Consider the following 18,752-nt stretch of genomic DNA (forward strand, 5'->3'; position numbering starts at 1 on the left):
GGCGAGATAGAAGAAAAAGTTGGCCATTTGTCTGGCTGTCGCTTTTAGTCAGTTATAAAGTTTTTAACCTTTATGGAGTGCGGCCCATTGTTGCTTGTTATTGTTGTTGTACGTGACCAGCAATTGCTACATTGTCATATACTCACACACACTCATATATAAATACATATACATTTCTATATATGTATGCATGCATGTTTTTAGTATGTAAATGTACATCTACGCTCTTTGCAGTTTTTGTTTCGTTTTTGTCATTTTTAATAGCATTTTTTTGTTTCCTTTCCCTTTTCATTTTGGTTTTCTTTTTTTCGTCCTGCGTGTACGTGTATGTGTGTGTTGGTTCTTTTGTTTGGCAATTGATTTGCGCCAGAGAAAAGAACAACAACAGCAACAACAAAAAGAAACATACACAAAATATGATAATAAAAGTAGACAGACAATAGAGACACCACTCTCCCCCCATCTACAGCTCCCCAAACACCCCTCCAAAAAAAAAAAAACTTGCTCCTGGTATTGAGCTTTTCCAATCAAACTTGTATTTTGTTTTCTTGCTTTTTTTGTTTGGCCAAAAATGTTATTGAAAGCAGCTTAATGCGACAAGTAAGCTGTTCCATTATGCCACAACATGTACCAAAACAGGACAAAATGGAAAAAAAACCGGGGGACAGGGACAAGACCGAAAAATATTCAACCATCTGAGAGCCAACTGTGAGACCAGCGGGAGGCAGGCAAAGTCATACACACGGCCGCTGCTGCTCACAAAGGAATGTGTGTATATGTTGAAAGGGCAATCACAAGTGGCCTTAATTTCAATTGCATACTTTTGGGAGCTACTTGGGCATTGATTTAGACTCTCTATGGACATAAGCAGATTTCACGAGACCTCAAACAAAACAAAATTATTGTAGATTATATCATGCAATTATTAATTTCAAAAATTATCATTATTATTTGAAATGCTACGAAATCGCTAATAAAATATGCTTTTAAGCAAAATAGGCAAATTGATATATTGAAGATTTTGTTGACTATTAAACACTTACTCTATTTATTTAATTTACAATTATTGTAGCAAATTTGTTTTTCTTTGGTCTGAAAGTCCGCTCCTGTGTGGCCACCACACTCGTCTCTCATGCATAATGCTTTAGCATTGTTGTGTTTAAAACTGACAAAAAGCAACTTTTATTTTTTTTGCACAAAAACATGAGAAGAAAAATTTGCTTATTCCGGACAAGAAGAAGTCATATTTAGCTAGAAAAGTGGAAAGTGAGATGGTGAAGATTCAAGGAAATTCATGAACAGGATTTAGTCACAAAACAAGGGAAAGCTATACAAAGCAACAGAGTATGATAAAGAGAGAGAAAGAGATAGAGAGAATGGAGAGTACGAGACGCACTAGTAGTACGTAAAATGTAACTGCATAAGTATGATTGATGTTTTTACTAGCCCAACTTCAATTCATAGGGGCAGAACCGGAGATGGCTAACAACAAAATCACAAGCTTCAAGATAGACAAACAACAACGAAATCAGCACCAAAAACAGCAGCAGCAACAACAACAACAACAACATAAAATAAATGCCCACGTTATGTTGCTGCTTTTTGCGCTTCAATTGTTAGTGAAGCAGCTAAATGAAATGACGGAAATGACGGACGGTGAGGGCGACGACGGAATGGCAGAAGAGCAAGAGAGAAACGGCAATGCTGCTTGGCATTGTTGTCAGAACAATTTCTTTTGTTAAGTGGGCTAAAATCCTCTTGCCGGCCCACTGAATCTCCCCCAGCCTTCCCCTCCCCAAATTGCTCTTCTTGCTTCCTCTGTCTTTCAACATTTAATGTTTGTTTTTATAATTAAGCGATTTTTTAATTAATTTTTGTTTGTTTTGTTTGTTTAAGACACATTACGCATACGCCACATGAGACGGCGCCTTAAACGCAAGCAACATGGCTTTAAGATTACCCCCTTCTGTTTATTTTTTAGTTCTGACTAAGAATTTCACTGACTTCCCGTCTTAGCATGACAATGACATCCTTCTGACCCCGCTGCTGACAGCAAAGGACAACTAAGAAACGCCAAGAGTTAACTAAATGGTCGACAGTTGCATTTAGAGCTATGGCAGAAAGAAACTACAAAAAAAAAAAAACTTAAGGCTGAAAGTTTATCTCGACTGTCGCTGTCAGGCTTGAGGCATTTTTCGCCATAAGAAACTCCCCCCCCCTTAATCTGCTTCATGCCATAGCGATCGGCCCTTTATATATATCCGGTGCCGCAAACACTTCCTGTTTACAATTTAAACTAATAAGCACAGGCAAAGGGAGTCCGACACAACGACAACAACAACATGGATAGCAAACGTTCTGCCTCTGGGCTTAGCTTTGGCCATGGTTCTGGTTCTGCCACCATCGAAAGACATCATCATGCTCAGCATCATCATCGTCATCATCCTTGTTGACTAGCATCGTTTTGAATTTTCATTTTAACGCCATTTTTTTTCTTCCTGCCTGCCATATTCAATAAATCGAAATTGACATTTGCCTTAGCAGGGGGTATCCTTCGGCTTATTCGTATGCAGAAACATATTTACATATGTATAAAGAGCGAAGGAGAGAAAGAGATGGACTAGGAGAGAAAGACAACAGAGCGGATATCCCACTGGCAAGATATATTTTATTGGCTCTCTTATTTAAATTGCCATTTCAATGGAGTTTTCTTATTAGCTTCCTAATGAAATAAATTGATAACCGATCAATCGAATCGTATCTATTGGTTGATTAACAAAAACTAAGAGATAAATGCTTACATTCTTTCTTTAGAAAAATAACAACTAGTTGCTATTACTATTTTCGTAAATGTTTTGAAATACATATTTAAGATTTCACACTGACTGCCAGTCAAAAATCTTTGACATTCCAAGACTTTCTCTCCCATTTCTCGGCATCTGTTTATTTGGTTAACTGTTAATTAACATGGATTTTCAACACTTTTCCCCCTCTTGCTAGACAGAACTCTATTATTTTCCTCACTTTATTCGCATTCCATTCAATTTTCACAATTTTTGTTTTACTTCATGGCCTCCTTCGAATCATTCCTTATCATTCCACAACTTGTTGAAACTCAATTAACTTGTTCAACAAGAGGGTTGGGAGGGAGGGCCGTAGGCTGAGCATTATTTTTTTTGCTTCCTTTTTTTCGTTTTTGTGTTTTTTGCTCCTTTAAAAACGTTAAATATTTGCAAATACTTGTGCATAAGGGCACTTGAGACAAACCCAACAGCAGCAACAACAAAAAAAGCGCAATCAAAATGTCAGTATTAAACAATAAACGTTAGCTCAAAATTTTACATAAACTTTTTCTTTTTAATAATTTTTATGATGAGCAGAGAGCAAAAGTAGAAAAAGACGAGTGGTTAAAGGGAGATTGGTTTGTGGGCTAAAGTTGAGGGGCTTGGTCTTGGAGCTGAGGCTGGGGCAGAACCTTAGGCTTGGGTTTGGGGTCGTGGTCGGGGTTAGGCGGCGAAAACTGTCAGCCTGTCAACGTGTTGCTATGAGATGAGATGAGAGCCAGTTACCGTTACTTCTACTCACAATGATAGAGAGCAAGAGCGAGAGATAGAGTGGCAGACAAGAAAAAGGAAAAAACGAGAAATTGAGTAGCTTTGGGAGATGTGGGCAAAGAAGACGGAGGATAGAGAACGTTGGAGAGGAGTGCGAGAGAGCATTACAATGTTTACGTTATCTCATTTAACACTTGAAAAACTTTTACAAACGCACACACACACATGCATAGCAGTGCTGCCACTTTGGCCTTTTTCTAGCCACTTTTGACTTAAATCCTTTCGATCAACAATCAAGGGAATCAAAGATTAAGCCCATGTCAGAAAAAAACAATTCAGAAAAATAAAATAATTTGAACAAACAATCTATTGTTTATCTTTAAATGATACATATATAGAATAATATAAAGCTTAAGTAATTTCAAAATCAGGAAAGGATAACTGCAAAGTTAATTGGTATTCTTAAGACTTAACAGTCTCGGTTATTTCTACAGATCTCAGATTGATAACCAGAAATCGATTTAAATATTTTAACTAATTAACTCTTCGTTTAACCATTTTAAAGATTTTGACTTTGAATAAAGGCCCATCTGAACTGGTTTTTTACCTGTGCAATTTACAAAAATAGATTTCAAAATTAACTTTTTCACCAAATTCTCAGCTCTGATGCATAAACGAACATGTCTACTGTCTGCTTCTTTGTCTGTGTCAGTATCGGTGTCTGTTCCTGTGTGCGTGCCTATGTGGCTTGGTTTGTGTGTATGTCTGGGTGTGTGTGTTGTCTTTTAAGTAGGTGCCTGGTTTGCTGTCTGCGACTGCTATCTCCTTCTACCTTACATTTATTCGTTCTGCGTTCTCTCTGTTGCAAAGGCATTTGCACATTAAGAGTGTGAAAAATTATGATGGAGACATAAAACAGTCAGCTGAGGCTCTGGCAAAGAGCAAAAAAACAGGTTTACTTTTGCTACCCTCACAGCGCAGACCTTGTCACATGTGTGGAAAAAAGTTTCAATGATATTAGTTGGTTGGTTGCCTGGTTGGTTGGTTGGTTGGTTGGTTGTTTGAATGGCTGGATGGATGGGTGTTGTTTTTGGTGCTTTTTGTCTGTCTGCTTACTGTAATGCATAAATCAACAAAGCCCAACCAGCCGACTCCCCAAGAGAGCCACAATTAAGAGGCGTGCCCCTGCACCTGTCCCATGTCTCCCATCTTCTGTCCCCTGCCGTACCAAAAATAAACATACATATATACATATAACGTTCATTGGGCCTCTGGCTCAATATCAATAATAAATGAGAGCTCAGAAATGTTAAGAATTGAATTGACTTGGTCTGGCATATATAAATCAATCATATGACAAGCTGATAAACATCCAAAAACAGCTATACAAATATGTATTTAAGTGGTCATATATGTGTGTACACACACACACAAAACAATCTGTGGATTTGTGTGTTTGTTGCGCTTGTTTTTGTATGAGTGTCAATGTGAATGTGCCACTGTATATGCATTTGCTTGAGACAATAAGAGCCAAGTAATTTCTGGGTTTTGGTTACGCATTTATTGGATTTTCTCCAGCTCTTGCCACATGTAGTATATGTATGCTGCTATTTTTAGATCAGCTGCTGCGCAACAGTTTGGAGCTAATGTCTATTTATAGACAATGAAAAGCTTTTTCTTGTCCACAAACGACCCGGCACCTCTCGTTTCCTCTGTGCTTCCCATCAACCCCGCCATCCTACCTCTCTCTCGCTCTCTTCAAAATAGTAAAAGAATAGCAATTTTCCTATCTTGTCTTTGCATGCAAGGCAAGCAACAAATATTTTAAGCTGATTCATAAGTATGCTACACTTTCTTGTGCATACAAAAGAGCAACGCAAGGCAAGCTCAAAATAGTATGCTATAATTTTGCCATTAAAATAAATATAAACATAATAAGAAGGAAAAAAACACCAAAGAAGTCAAGCAAAGAGCACATGAAAGTTATAAGCATTTTCATTTATAGAGTCAAAGGATGAATATTTTCAACTAAAAACTAACAACCAAATTTAACCAAAACTTTGCACTAGACCTAACTAGATTTCTAGCTCTAAAATAGATGAAGATATAAAGATATAATTTGTTGTTAAAAAATCTAAAACAAAGCAATTAATGTCTGAAATAAAAACTTTTGCAGACAATTCTGGAAACCAAATTGTACATCAGCGACAAAATCGAGTACAAGCCAAGCAAACACAAATATTCAGAGAAAAAGTTTATGTGCTACCTCTGCTAGAAATATCTCGATTCCTAGGCATTAGATAGAAAGATGTCTTGACAGTAAATTGGAGCTCCGTTTTATTGCCCCTGCTTTTGAGTGTGCGTGTGTGTGTAATCGCTTCAGTTTTTCGCTTATATGCACTTTGCCGTGCCAAACTAAGTGGTATGAAAATGTGTTTTTGTTGTTGTTTTTTTTTTTTTTTTTTTGGTTTTGCATTACTTATACTTTATTCTTGATTCCTCTTTCAACATTTTGCTTCAATTTGGCCGTAAAGTATGCAATGCTGTTTCTCCTTCTTTGCATTTCAAATGTGTCTAGTCCTTTTCTTGCTCGTTTTCGTTTTTTTCCCCAGTTGTTGTATGTTAAAGAAAAGCATTTTCTTTTCTCCCTTCCGTAGCCTTAACCCATTTCATCGTGTTCTCCCTTTTTTGCGCACAATTACGCAACAACAACAAGGACAATAAAAGAACAAGCTAAAGGAAAAAAAAAACAGAAAAAAAAGAAAACAGAAAAAAGAAAAAAGAAGGAAACGTAACGAAAGCATGGCCCGTAATCAGAAAGACGTAAAAATTTTCTACAAGCAGGTAACAAAAATATTTGAAATTGCTTTTTGCTTTCTGCTCATAACCTTTCTACCCATCCATCTGCTATGCTTTCCCGCCTTGCCCTGACGTGTCCCGTCCTATTCCTTTTAGTAGCACTTCGCCTTACTTTGGCCTTTGCTTTCGGCAGCATTCCATCTGGCTCCTGGTTAATGGTATACATTTTAGGCAACGTTTCGTCTGTTTCTTGACATTTTTTCTCCTCATCCTCATTCGCTCTCAACCTCGGTTCGACGCTTGATAAGGTTAATTGCCCAATTTTTTTTCTCTCTCTCTCACTCTTCACTTTTTTTTGGGTTTGCTTGGTGGCAAAATTCCTGTTACATTTTTTGTCATTTTCATTGAAACATATCGAATTTTGATTTGACATTGCTGAAATTGATAGACAGAAATAACTGAAATATTTTCCATGCCTTTATCCCAGGCAGTTGACAGGGAACAAACAGGAGGTCATCGTATACAATATATATATCTATAGTTATATATGAATCGCCAATGTCAGTTGATAGCCGTCATGGCAACTATTCACATTGTTACAATGTAAAAAGTATTACAATCAGATTCAATAAATACATGCAAAAGCATATGAATGGATACTCGTATTTGTATATTAAGTTTCACTTCATTATTATTTTTATTGTATAATGGCAAATGGCCAAAGGCGGCTAAAAGCTTAAATTACATACAAATGTTTTTCGTGGTAACGAAAAATAATTGGGTAAATATTGTGCTAATTGATGTTGATAGAGAAACTTCATCAGAATCTTCAAAAAAGGTCATACAAATTTCTTTCCAAATGACATTACAGGACTCCTTTCACTTGTTATTTTTTTCCGTTCTTAACGCAGTATTAAAAACTATCTAAACATCTATTAGCGGACATTAAATGAATAATATGAATAATTTGTCAGCTTTGCGAAACTAAAACAATTTTTCACACATTCCAGACACAAGAAGCACAAAAAATGGATAAAGTTTTTAACAAACTTGTGTGTGTGTGTGTGTGTTTTTGACGCCCCATTTGCAGGTGACCACAAAAACCACAGGACGAAAAACATAAAAACAAACTGAAACGGGTAAGGCAACCGACTGAGCAGGCAAAAGGCAGATGTCTGCCAAGACAATGCGACCAAAAAAGGAAAGTGCCTTAACTACAATAAAATAAAAATAATTATGACTAACCGACAAACAAAAATAAAAAAGTTGTTCCTTTCAGCCTATTTTATTTTCATTTCTTTCTATTTTTGGTGAAATTAAAAGACAACTTGTAACCTTTTACAAAAAAAAATAAATGCAAAACAAGTACTAAAAAAAAAATAAGAAGAAAAGGGGCGGCCAAAGTCAGAGCACTTGAAAGTTGATTTTAATGAAATGTCCTTTGAAGTTGCACCAATTGAAGAGGTCGGCAAGAAAGCCAAAGCAAAAAAAAATACAGCCGGACGGACCTGCGGTTAGTTGAAAGATGGGAAACAAAAACACTGCGGGGTAAAAAAGGGAAGTCAAATGGAAATTATGATAGTCCTTAATAGAAAAAAACAACAACACAAAAAATAAGGAACTGCTAGAAATTATGTAATCAGCAAGAAGAAAATAAAGGCGAAAGGAATAAATTTGAAGACTTTGACTCTAGCTTAATATCAAAAACAGAAAAAAGGGGGGGCAAAGGATGGTGAAGGAAGTTGGTGGTGGAGGGGTCTAACAAAAATATGTCTCGATGTTAAGTGCTTCATTTAATTAACAAAAGTTGACATGAAAGCCATGGCCTTATGGCTACCGTCTGTTTTTGCTTTTGCTGCGTTCACTCCACTTGCTTGTTCCTTGGAGAGCCCGCACCTTTCGGATGTTTGTGTCCTCCAGTTATTTGCTCTACTTTTTCTTTGCTTTTAATTGTTTCTCCTTTCGCTTCAAACCGAAAATGAAAATGAAAAGGTACACACATTTCTGTACAGCGTTGGTCATCCAATTGTACGCCGTTTAAGCTGGAATACACAGGAATTGGCTAGAAATTAGGTACAAGAACCTTTTTAAGCTCTGTTTCTAATCGGAGAGTAGACATACTATGAGTTAAAATTGTATATGTTTAGTCTTTATATTCATGATCTACATTAGTAGTCAAGTCAATTTAAGTTATATTTCGTTTCGTTAAATGCTTCAGTACACAAAATATTCTCTGAGCGTAATATGTCTCTTTGAACGTAAAGAAAGTAAGCTCAATGAAATATGCAATGCAATTTCTGAGTAGGCAAAAAGAGTATCTGTAGTTCAATATAACATTATTTTGTTATCTCTTTTGTTCTATTAGTGTTTGTGTTTTCACCATGACACGTGGCTTAACACACACAAACGCACATACAGAAATACATGTATACATACTATAATACTCATACGTCAGGTGTGTCATAGAAAGTGGCTAGAAATACTTTTAATTAATTTTGTGGTGCTGCCAAATTGGTAATATCACTAACATTTGATACGCATTTACATATTCAACTACAGCAGATATGTAGGTGTACACACAAGTTCCTTTGTTTTAGTTTTTGGGCGCAAAAAAAAATATGAAAAAATGTAATTACAAAACAACAGACAAAACAGTAAATAAGTTTTTGGATTTTAATTAATTGGCTCAACAGGAATTTATGCCAACTACTCTTCAACATCAATAACAAACACTTTTCTACATTCCCCACATACACATACTTACGTATGTATGTATGTATATCTATCTTTATGTATGCTTATGTGTATATACAGTAATTTGTTATTACATTTTTATCTTCTTTATTGTCATTTTAGTATAAAAATCATCAACAGCTGCGCATTTCACAGACGAAAACAACATGCCGTAAATCTGCAAATGACATATATGTATGTACATACGTACGTATGTATGAGGAAACAAATTGCACCACAGTAACACCCAAGTACAGGGTAATTCGTCAAAATGAGACCTCTTGGAAATACATATATGTAAATGAAAACAAACTTTCATTTAGCTAGGCCAGGAGTCCATTCTTTTCCATTAAAACAGAAGGTGGTTAGAGCAACCTTTTATATTAGCAATAACTTGGGAATTACAACCAAATTTAGTAAAAATGGGAGGTACATCTTACTAGAAATGCTTTCCAAATTATAATGCTTTAGTTATTTGCCTCAAAACTATTAAACTATGATTTGGAATTTCAAATCTAAAGGTCTGTTGGCTTAAAAAAGTTGAATCACCCTATTTATAAGCAATTATACTTATGTCTGTATATACTGATATCTGCATATCTAGCATTAACACTTATTGTTCATGACATACATGTATATCCCTGGATGATAATGCTCAAGTAATTAAAGTTGCCTCCGGGCAGCATCAATTAAAATATAAAAACAAGAGTTACTATTTGTTTTTCATTGTTTTCAAAGCAAAATATGACTCTCGGTTTCGGTTTGTTTAAATTCATTTCCATGTTGTACATGCCTGTGTCTGTGTGTTTGTGTTTGTTGATTATTAAAAATCAAATATAAAAATACCCAACTGTTAAACAAATATTCTGTTCAAACAATTTTGAATTGAACTCGATTTGTTAGCAAATGCATTTTTGATTACGCGATTTTTCGTTGAATAATCAATTAAAAAAACAACAGTGCTCACAAAAATAAAGTTCAAGTTTTCATACATTCTTTTTCTACTTCTAGCAATAATTTATGGGAAATATATTTGTGAATAAATTTTGTTTTTAATTGGTATTTGTTGATCAAAAAGTTTGCCGGATTGAAATATGAAGTGATGTTGGCGATCAGTTTCAAAATCCTGCGCACTCTCATAAATATTAAATATAAAATATCATAATATTATGTATATTAAAACTTTTAATTTAAAATCCACCATCTATCAGGGTTAAATACCCTGACCAAATATCAACACTTGACTTTTGACCATCGATAAATGAATATACACCCTTTGCTTTGATTTATTTCAATATACATATATACACACACACATACATATATATTGACATACTCAGGCATACTTGTTTAAAAAAATATGTTAATAAATAATAAATTGATATTAATATCGCTGGCAGGCGAGAAAATTAAAAAAAAAAAAAAATAGAAAGAAAGTAAAAGCCATAACGAATGAAGAGCAGAAAAAACTAACAAGAATTATATAGAAAAACGAACACTTTAAATATTTCATAACAATTAAAAAACGATAAAAAATTCATTACGTTGAGCATAAATTGTTATTAAGCATAAATAATGAGTCAGTTGGAACGGAAACGATTGAAGAGCACAATGAACACCAAAACAAGAAACAAAAAGTGGACCAAGGACTCACCTTTATTCAACAACTCTTTTTTTTTTTTTTTTGCTCCTCTTATTTGGGTTTTCCTTTTTTGAGTTTTTAACTTTTTTTATCTTCTATGGCTGCATAAATTGGCACTTGGAATAAATCAACTGGCCACGGCGCGGAAATTTCAATGCAAATTTTAAAATGTTGGCCACGATTTCCCCACTCGATGGGTATTTTGATTCGAATTTCTATTTCATTTCATATTTTGTAGAGCGAAATTTTTGTTTTTTATTTCTTTTTTATTTTTTGTTGTTTTGTTTGGTTTTTTATGCAACTTTTTTGTTAAGCACTTTTAAAAAAAATTTAACCGAAGAACAGAGAAATAGACAGGGGGCCAAAGTTGTGGATAAAAAGGATCGTAAAATAAATATCCTAAGTGTCTATGTGTGTGTGTGTGTGTGTGTGCAACAGTTGCCGTGACTGTTGCCTTTACCGTAACCGTTACCGTTATACCCTTGCTAGTTGTCCACAACCAACAAATGGGTTTTTATTTTTATGGTTTTAAGCAAGCAATAAAAACGAAAAAAAAAAAAAAAAACAACAACGAAATACAAAACCTAACAGAACCGTGCAACAGTTTGCAATTATATGCGGCGAATGGAGGCGGGTCGAGATGAGGCTAGCCGAGACAGCGGGCGGTGTGTTTGTGACAGTGGAAGAGAAGAGAATGCGAGATCCCTTTATAGAACCTTGGCTGCAATTTGCAATTTGGCTTTTAATTGTTTTTCCGCTCCCAATTTATTTCAATTTACGTTTCATTTCAAAACAACAAAAAAAATTCACGACGCGCACTTTAAATTTAGCTACAAAACAGCAGCAACAACTTTGTCTTAATGTTCGTTTTCTGTCTTTGGCTTAGTCTTCTTCTTCTTCTTCTTGCTGCGTTTCTTCCTTAACTGCAATTTCAAATATCAACTTTAACTCAAGCTTTGTCTACTGCTGGTGGTGTTTATGTTGATGTTGCTGTTGCTGCTGCTGTCTTTTTGTTTAGCTGTTAATATTGCTGCTGCTGCTGCTGCTACCTTTCAGCGCTGCCTGCCATTTGCAAACTGACTTGCTCCAGTTTTGTGTTTCACCTTATAAATGCGAATCGCTCCTGTTGTTATCCTTAAATGTGAGTCCTGCTTCCAGCTAGTCGGTTTGTCTCGTTTGATAAGAACGTTTCTGTGTAGTAAACGCGAAGTGTGTGTACGTTTATCAGTATGTGTGCATCTGTGTGCGTGTGTGTACGTTAGACCAAGAGAGAGCGCAAGCGAATTTGTAATTCGAGAGCTTCGGAGAGAGAGAGAGCGAGAGTGACACCAACTGCTCTTGGAAGGCCAACTCAGGCGATAGTGAGAGTGAGTGTGAGAGAGAAAGCGATGCATAGAGAGCGCCAAAGCTCCTGCTTGTTGCGGGTTGTTTGAATTCAAATTAATAGGGAGTTGAATTCAAGAACACCTAATAATTAGATCTTACAACTAGATTTAATAATTTGGTCTTCGAAAGTTCTATCCTTATTTGTTTATTAACAAAATACAATCAATTTAGATTAATATGCACAATCTTCAAACAAATTCCTTGGTATCTCCAATTATTAAATAAAACTATAGATATTTAAATATTAATACAGCCGAATTAGGAGACTCTTGAATTTAGAAAATTTTAAAATTGGTATTGCTTGAACGTGTATTTTAATAATTAATAAATGGTTTTCAATTCTAATGAGACATCCGTTTAGGTAACAAATGCTGTGAAAAATAAAAAGCAAATTCGATTTATTTAAATTGCTTTATTTTGGTTTACTTATGTTTCTTTGTATTCATGTTGCAAAATTACTCGCTACTCTTGCCTTCGTCTCCCGTCTGTGTCTTTCTCTCTCTCTCTCTGTCTCTCTCTCTCTCTCTTATCTTTTTCTCTGAACGAAAGAGGTTTGTAAGTATCTGCGTTCATGAATGAACACCCTCCTGTTGCATTTGTTTTTATTGTAAAAGTAGGTAATGTGTAGCCAGACTCTCTCAGACCATACATGATAGATAGAACTCAGTGTCAGCTAGGCAGCCACCCAATACACGCACATGCACACACACGCATTTAGGCTTGAGCTTACACCCAATATCTCACGCTCTAAGCTCTTACGTCTGGCCCCTGAAGTTCAAGATGAAGGTTATGCAGGCGAATACAAACTCCAAAAGCACTTTGAGTTAAAGCTTTCTCTCACGCTCTCTCTGGGACTCTAGCTTGGTCGCTCCCTCACACCCTCACTCTCTTTCACGCTCTCTTTCTCTATTTCTCTCTCTCTCTCTCTGGATTTTCATACCTTTAGTTTAACATGTTGCTGAAGACTTCGCGAAGACGACAAGGACAACGATTTGTTTTGTTTTCTGTTTTGTCGCGCCCCAAAAATTATGCTACAGTTTTGTAAGTGTGATGAGCTCCATTAAACGACTGACGGTTTCCGTTCCATCTTGCGTTTTTAAGCGATTGTTTCAGCTATTTGGCTAAGTCCCGTCGTTGCCTTGATACCATTCTTTTTCTGACGACCCAATTTCATGCCTTCACGTACAAAAAAGGCTCCAGAGCTTGAGTGTAAACGGCATGGCCAAGATTAAAGGTATTTCGTAAAACTTCAGATTTTGGCCCATCATACCCAAGGAATGATTGGCTTTAAATTCTTCGCCTGTTTGGTTTCTCTCTTTACATTTTTTAGAACTGTGATTCGGTTGCATCGCCATTGAAAAAGTGAAATTTGATGTAAAGATACTGCAAGTGCAAAGTAAAGTTGTCATCTTTTCGAGCTGCTATTGGCAACCCATTTGAAAATTAAGCAGTTTAACATACCTATGTATATATATAACCTGCGACAACTAAAGCACCAACAAAGTGCCCCTATATCCCATTGCGTGCCCCCTACATGCTGCATGATGGCTTCGATTGGTCTTTTGGACAGTGAAAATGATAAAAGTTTGCCTCCAAACTCTTGTTACTATCTTTTTCTTAATTTGACTTTGGACCAGCGTCAGAGTCAAAGTTGTTTCGTTGTCAATGATGTGAACTTTTGAACTTTGATTGGCTGACTACACGTACACTAAGACATACAGACACAAAGACACACACAACAGCCCGACGTACCTTCAAAAGGTTTTAGATTCAACGTTAATTCCTCAATAAATTAAATTTTCAAGAAAAGGATTTACTTTATTCAGGTAATTTACTTAGTGTGCGCATGAAGATTATAATTCTTTATAATTGAGTTTCTTTCAAAATGTGGTCGGAAAACTATTGAAACAATATATTCGCCCCCATTCATCTGCAGTCTTGTTACTGAATATGTCTTTGTGTGCTTTAAGCCATCATTTGCTTCAAAGTCAAGTCTTAAAATTGGTAATTTATATTATAAGCAAAGCCAAGCAAATGCCAATGAAAATTCCATAGATAATACCAACTTTGCTTAAATACTCAGGCCACTTCCAACCCAACAACAAAAACAACCCTATGATAGCCTGCAGGCAGACAATTCCGAATGCATTCCATCAACTTCATTACGTTCAGAGAGAGAGTGTGTGTGGGGTACAAAAGCCATTCAGGTAGATGGTTTGCCTTTGGGACTGCAGCAGCTTAAGCTCAGATAAGCCTGCATGCTATAGCCTTCCCTCTGGCTTCAAAATGGAATGCCCCAAGGAAGGTGTAGTAAAAGAACTGGGAGGAGTGTGAAATGCAAATGAAATGGCTCAAAACAAAATGCCAAAGCGCAATTGCAACAACTGACAGAAATGTCAGTGAGTCAGTTAGCCAGTCAGCCAAGGCAACGCAACAACAGCGAAGCAAAATAAATTGCTTAACTGCCGCAATCTCCACTCCACTCCACTTTCACTATCCCTCACTTTCATAGATACATACCAATAACCTCACCTAACTAACCGCAAGTGATACAAATCACTTTCACTAATTATGCTTTAGTTTTGAAAAATCTTATCGCCCACATAAACACGCAATCGTACTCAAATCAAGAAAAGAAGCAAAAAAAAAGGAGAATCAAAAGAAGAAAAGGGTGGCAGAGGTGAAAAAGCGACAAAGCAAGCCAAGCGAAGAGACCAAATTGAAAATGTTGATGAGAGCAGTTGGTCACGATTTGGTCATTAATATTATTATGACCAGACTTTAAACGGTTTTGATTATTTCTTATTAAGTTGCTTCACTTTTAATGATGGTCACAACAAAAAACAAAAAATACACAGACAGACACACACACACAAATACAAATGTTTTAAATCAATAAATAAAATATGAGGCTAAGACAACAAATAATCCTAATAAGAGTCCTCTCTTAATTTAAATTAGCATTCATTTCATCTACAAACTTATTAGGATGAAATTTAAATAAAATTTAAATTTCATTTTTAATTTGCTCTTAAGGCAACTGATTCGTCAGCATTATAAAGTTTTTATGCTCTATTCCATACAAGAATAACGTATACGCTGTGTGATCCCACTTAGGCTAATAATAATGTTCATCAGAATTAAAATTTATATGCTGATCATTTAAGTAAAAAGTATAAAGTTAGATAATACAAATAAGAAGTTGATTAAAAATTTAAAAGTTATCTTAGCACTGGATATCATTCATATTCTATGGTGAATATAAAAACGTAGCACACTTTTTTGGGTTCTAAAATTCAATGTTTCGTTTTTGTCCATTACCGTTCATGGCAATTTTACAGTTACGTAGAGGCTATTAAGGCGACAAGCGACGATGGCTATCGAAGCACCCGGGAGTACTCAACGCTCCCCGATCAGTGGCGGGCATAACAAATATCTGCTAAGCCACAAGCTGACAGCTCTCAATGTTAGTATTAGTGCTGTAGTTTCTTTTCTGTTTTATTATTATATTTGTTGTCGTTGTTGTTGGTCTTTATTTGTCTACTTCTTCAGGTGGACAGTTTTTGACGGTGGCTACTGCTGCCATCCCCATTCCCATCTCCTCAGGCCGTCTATGAGAAAGTATGTGTGTCTGCCTGACTGTCTGTCTGTATTGCCACATGGGTGTGACCGCATTTGCACCTGAGGTCACGAAAAACCTTCAACTTGTCGTTTTCGTTGTCGTCGTAGTTTAGTTTAATTAAAGTTTTCTTGAAATTTTCGTTGTGGATATTAAGCGAATTGCTTTATTTGCTTTATTTCTCTTCTCTGTCATTTTATTCGAATTGAGTAATTTATTTGACTGCCACGACACGCGGCATATATAAGAGATTTTGCGGGTAAGCGACACTGTCTTCTCTTCACAAAGTTCTAAATACATTTATGACTAGTATTTATTTTCATTCATTTAGAAACAAAAAATAAAAATTAAATTTTACTGTTTTTGTTGGTTTTTTTGAGTTCTTTTTACTTTTTGACTGTCGTCTACAAAGTTTTTGTCACGTAAATCAATTAGTATGAACGAATTTGTTACCTCAAAGTGTCGTTGGGTTGGGTTGGCAGTGGCGGGAGGCACAAAAGGTGCACAGAAGCAAAGGAAAGAAACACCTGCTGTGTTATTCCTCAAACACAACTCGAGCTGAGGGTCATTAAAACACAAAACTCAAAAAAAGAATAAGTAGAGAGGGAAAAGGACCAGCTATATAAAGATATGAAAGGACATAAGCAAACTCAATTCGTTTCTTCTTTTTTTTTTTCTTTGTGAGCAGCATATTAAAATAACGCAACAAATTCTCTTCGACTTCACACAGTACTCACAATTTACATTTCACTTTTAACTAAAAACCTGTCAATTGGTTTTTTAGGTCAATTAAAGTGCTTCAAGGTCACACCTAACGCAGCTTGTGTGTTTCTGTTTAACTTGTCATAAATTTTTTGCGCCAAGCCTCTTCTCTCGGTGTCTTTATCTAGAGTTAGACAGCTGGCCTATGCCTTATTGCCCTCTAACCATCATTCCACTGTCTGTTTATCTGTTCATTTCTGCCTTTTGGCATTATACCAGCTGCTGCTGCTGCCGCTACTGCTCTCTAGTCTATTCCACCAATACGAGGGCAGGCACCAAATTGGTTAGAAAGTCAAGAAAAACATTAAATTCAATTTGCAATTCGTTTTAGTTTTCTTTGTGTCTTTTAACGACAGTTTTCACTTGTGGTGTGATTATTTAAAAGATTGCGTATACGACCTATTAACCTTTTTGATTCTGTTTTATACAACAAATTTAGCTTTAGCTTATGCCAATTTTTCGGTGAAGTGTAACTAACTTAAGATTAACAATTTTTTATGCCTTTTTGGAAAATTCTCTGTTTTAAGCAACTTTTCTGTTAACCCATAAGGTTGAAGGGCTTACCATTTGCCAATTTATAGCAAGCAGTGTTTCGTCTGCCGGTGTGTGTGTGTTTCTTGAGAGTTGCGTGTTTCTGGTTCGGCTTGGTATTGCTGTCTGCCTTGTCTGCCACAACTCCCCATAATGGGGGGTGTTATTCCCAATGATGATCGATGCTCTGATGTTGTTCCTTAAAATTATGGCCACTGATATCTGGACACGCACAATATTCGCTGTCGCTGTCCTTGATCCTGGCTTATTGTCTGACAGGGTTTTTATAGAGTTCTGTTCTGGTTTGCATGAAAATTGGTAATTTTCATTTAATTTATTGACTAATTGCATTTACACTAAACTAATGGGAAAACTGCCTCACTCTTGCACTCTTTCTCTTTCATACGCTTTGTTTTTTCAAAATGCCAAATAAAATGGCAAATTTATAAATTTCTATCACGCGGAGCGAATACGACAGCAGGAGCTGGACAGGAATGGCTAAAATGATAAATTTACCAAATCAACGGCCTCGTCAAAAATATTTGAAATGTTAATTTACAAAATAGATTTGATCGGGACACCGGGCCCTGACATAAATACGTTAAGAGTTTAATAGTTGGCTAATAGATGGCCGTGTGCGATAGGCTTTAAAGTTTTCCCATTTCACTGTTGCCCTGTGTACCGTGCCGTGTCGTTCCATGCCGTCGCAACTGTCAAATGAATGTCAACAAGTTCCTTTTCCTCTTATGGTCCAGGAAATTCTTCTTAGTTGTTTACCAAAAATCTGCAGGTGACAAGGTCACAAGTTGCAACTGAAGTTGTCAAGCTTCCAATTAGTGGGCATCAAATAGTTTTTCTCCCCCATCGCCCATCCTTTCAACCCATAACCATAAGGAAAACTTCAACACCCTAACCATCCTTGCCGCAGATTAAGTTAAATGCTTAAAAAAATATATTGTGGTCGTTGAGGCACCAAATATAAACCCATAACTTCCCCAACAGAGATAGAAAAGAGATTTTATTTTTACTATTTTTTTTGTGATAACTTAATAAACAAAGTTTATAGTTACAATTGATTGTTAAATTTTAAAAATTAATGTTTAAGTTTGCTGATTTAATATTTTTGTTGGCATTTAGATGATGATTTCCAGAAACTATTTAAATACTAAAGCAACTTAATAATTTCCCACTACCAATTGTAATCATAAAACTGATGAACGCTAAATTGCAGTCGTTGATTGCAGTAGAGATAAACCCATCGACCCTACAGGTAAGGCTTTTCATTGTTGGATTAATCCAATTTAAATTGATGGTTAGTTTCAGAAACTCAGTTAAACTCTGCGCGCAACAACAATAAGTCAAAAGTATTTTTTTTCATGAAGTAAAAACAACTTTAGCTTAATTAGTGCAAAAATTGAAAGCATTTATGTGGTGGAGACCAAAAAAACAAAACTTTATCCAAGTAGTTTTTAGTATAAGAGAACCGGAGACGAAAACGGAGACGGAGACAAAGTGAGTACAGTAGAAGACAAGGGCGAAAGTGGGAACGAGGCTGAGGAAGGGGATGAGAGTAAGGGTGAGGGCGAGGACCAAAGAGAGTGTAAGCACTTTCATTAAATTTTGAGCGGACTTTTTGAGTTGTTTGTTGTTACTTGTTGGCCATTGTCTAAAGTTATGGCCAGCTAATTAGAAACTCATAGAGAAGGATGGGAAAAGAGAGAGAGAG

At 35.9% G+C, this 18,752-nt stretch overlaps 1 protein-coding gene across 2 annotated transcripts in view; it reads right to left on the minus strand.

Moving 5' to 3' along the window:
* unc-13-4A (BAI1 associated protein 3) overlaps nt 1-11,798 on the minus strand; it is a 59,156-nt gene extending 47,358 nt beyond the window's left edge. Inside the window, exons 1-2 of one of the 2 annotated variants that reach the window (XM_068292929.1) lie at nt 11,778-11,798; nt 10,741-11,044 (exon numbers count right to left, since the gene is read on the minus strand). The gene's annotated coding sequence lies outside the window, so the exon portion shown is untranslated. Of the gene's footprint in view, nt 1-10,740 lie in introns of both variants that reach the window. The other variant, XM_068292928.1, reaches the window with a different exon arrangement.
* Between the last annotated feature and the right edge of the window lie 6,954 nt (nt 11,799-18,752).

This window comes from Drosophila tropicalis, unplaced genomic scaffold (genome assembly GCF_018151085.1).
Source record: "Drosophila tropicalis isolate 14030-0801.00 unplaced genomic scaffold, ASM1815108v1 contig_694, whole genome shotgun sequence".
NCBI classification, from domain to species: domain Eukaryota; kingdom Metazoa; phylum Arthropoda; class Insecta; order Diptera; family Drosophilidae; genus Drosophila; species Drosophila tropicalis.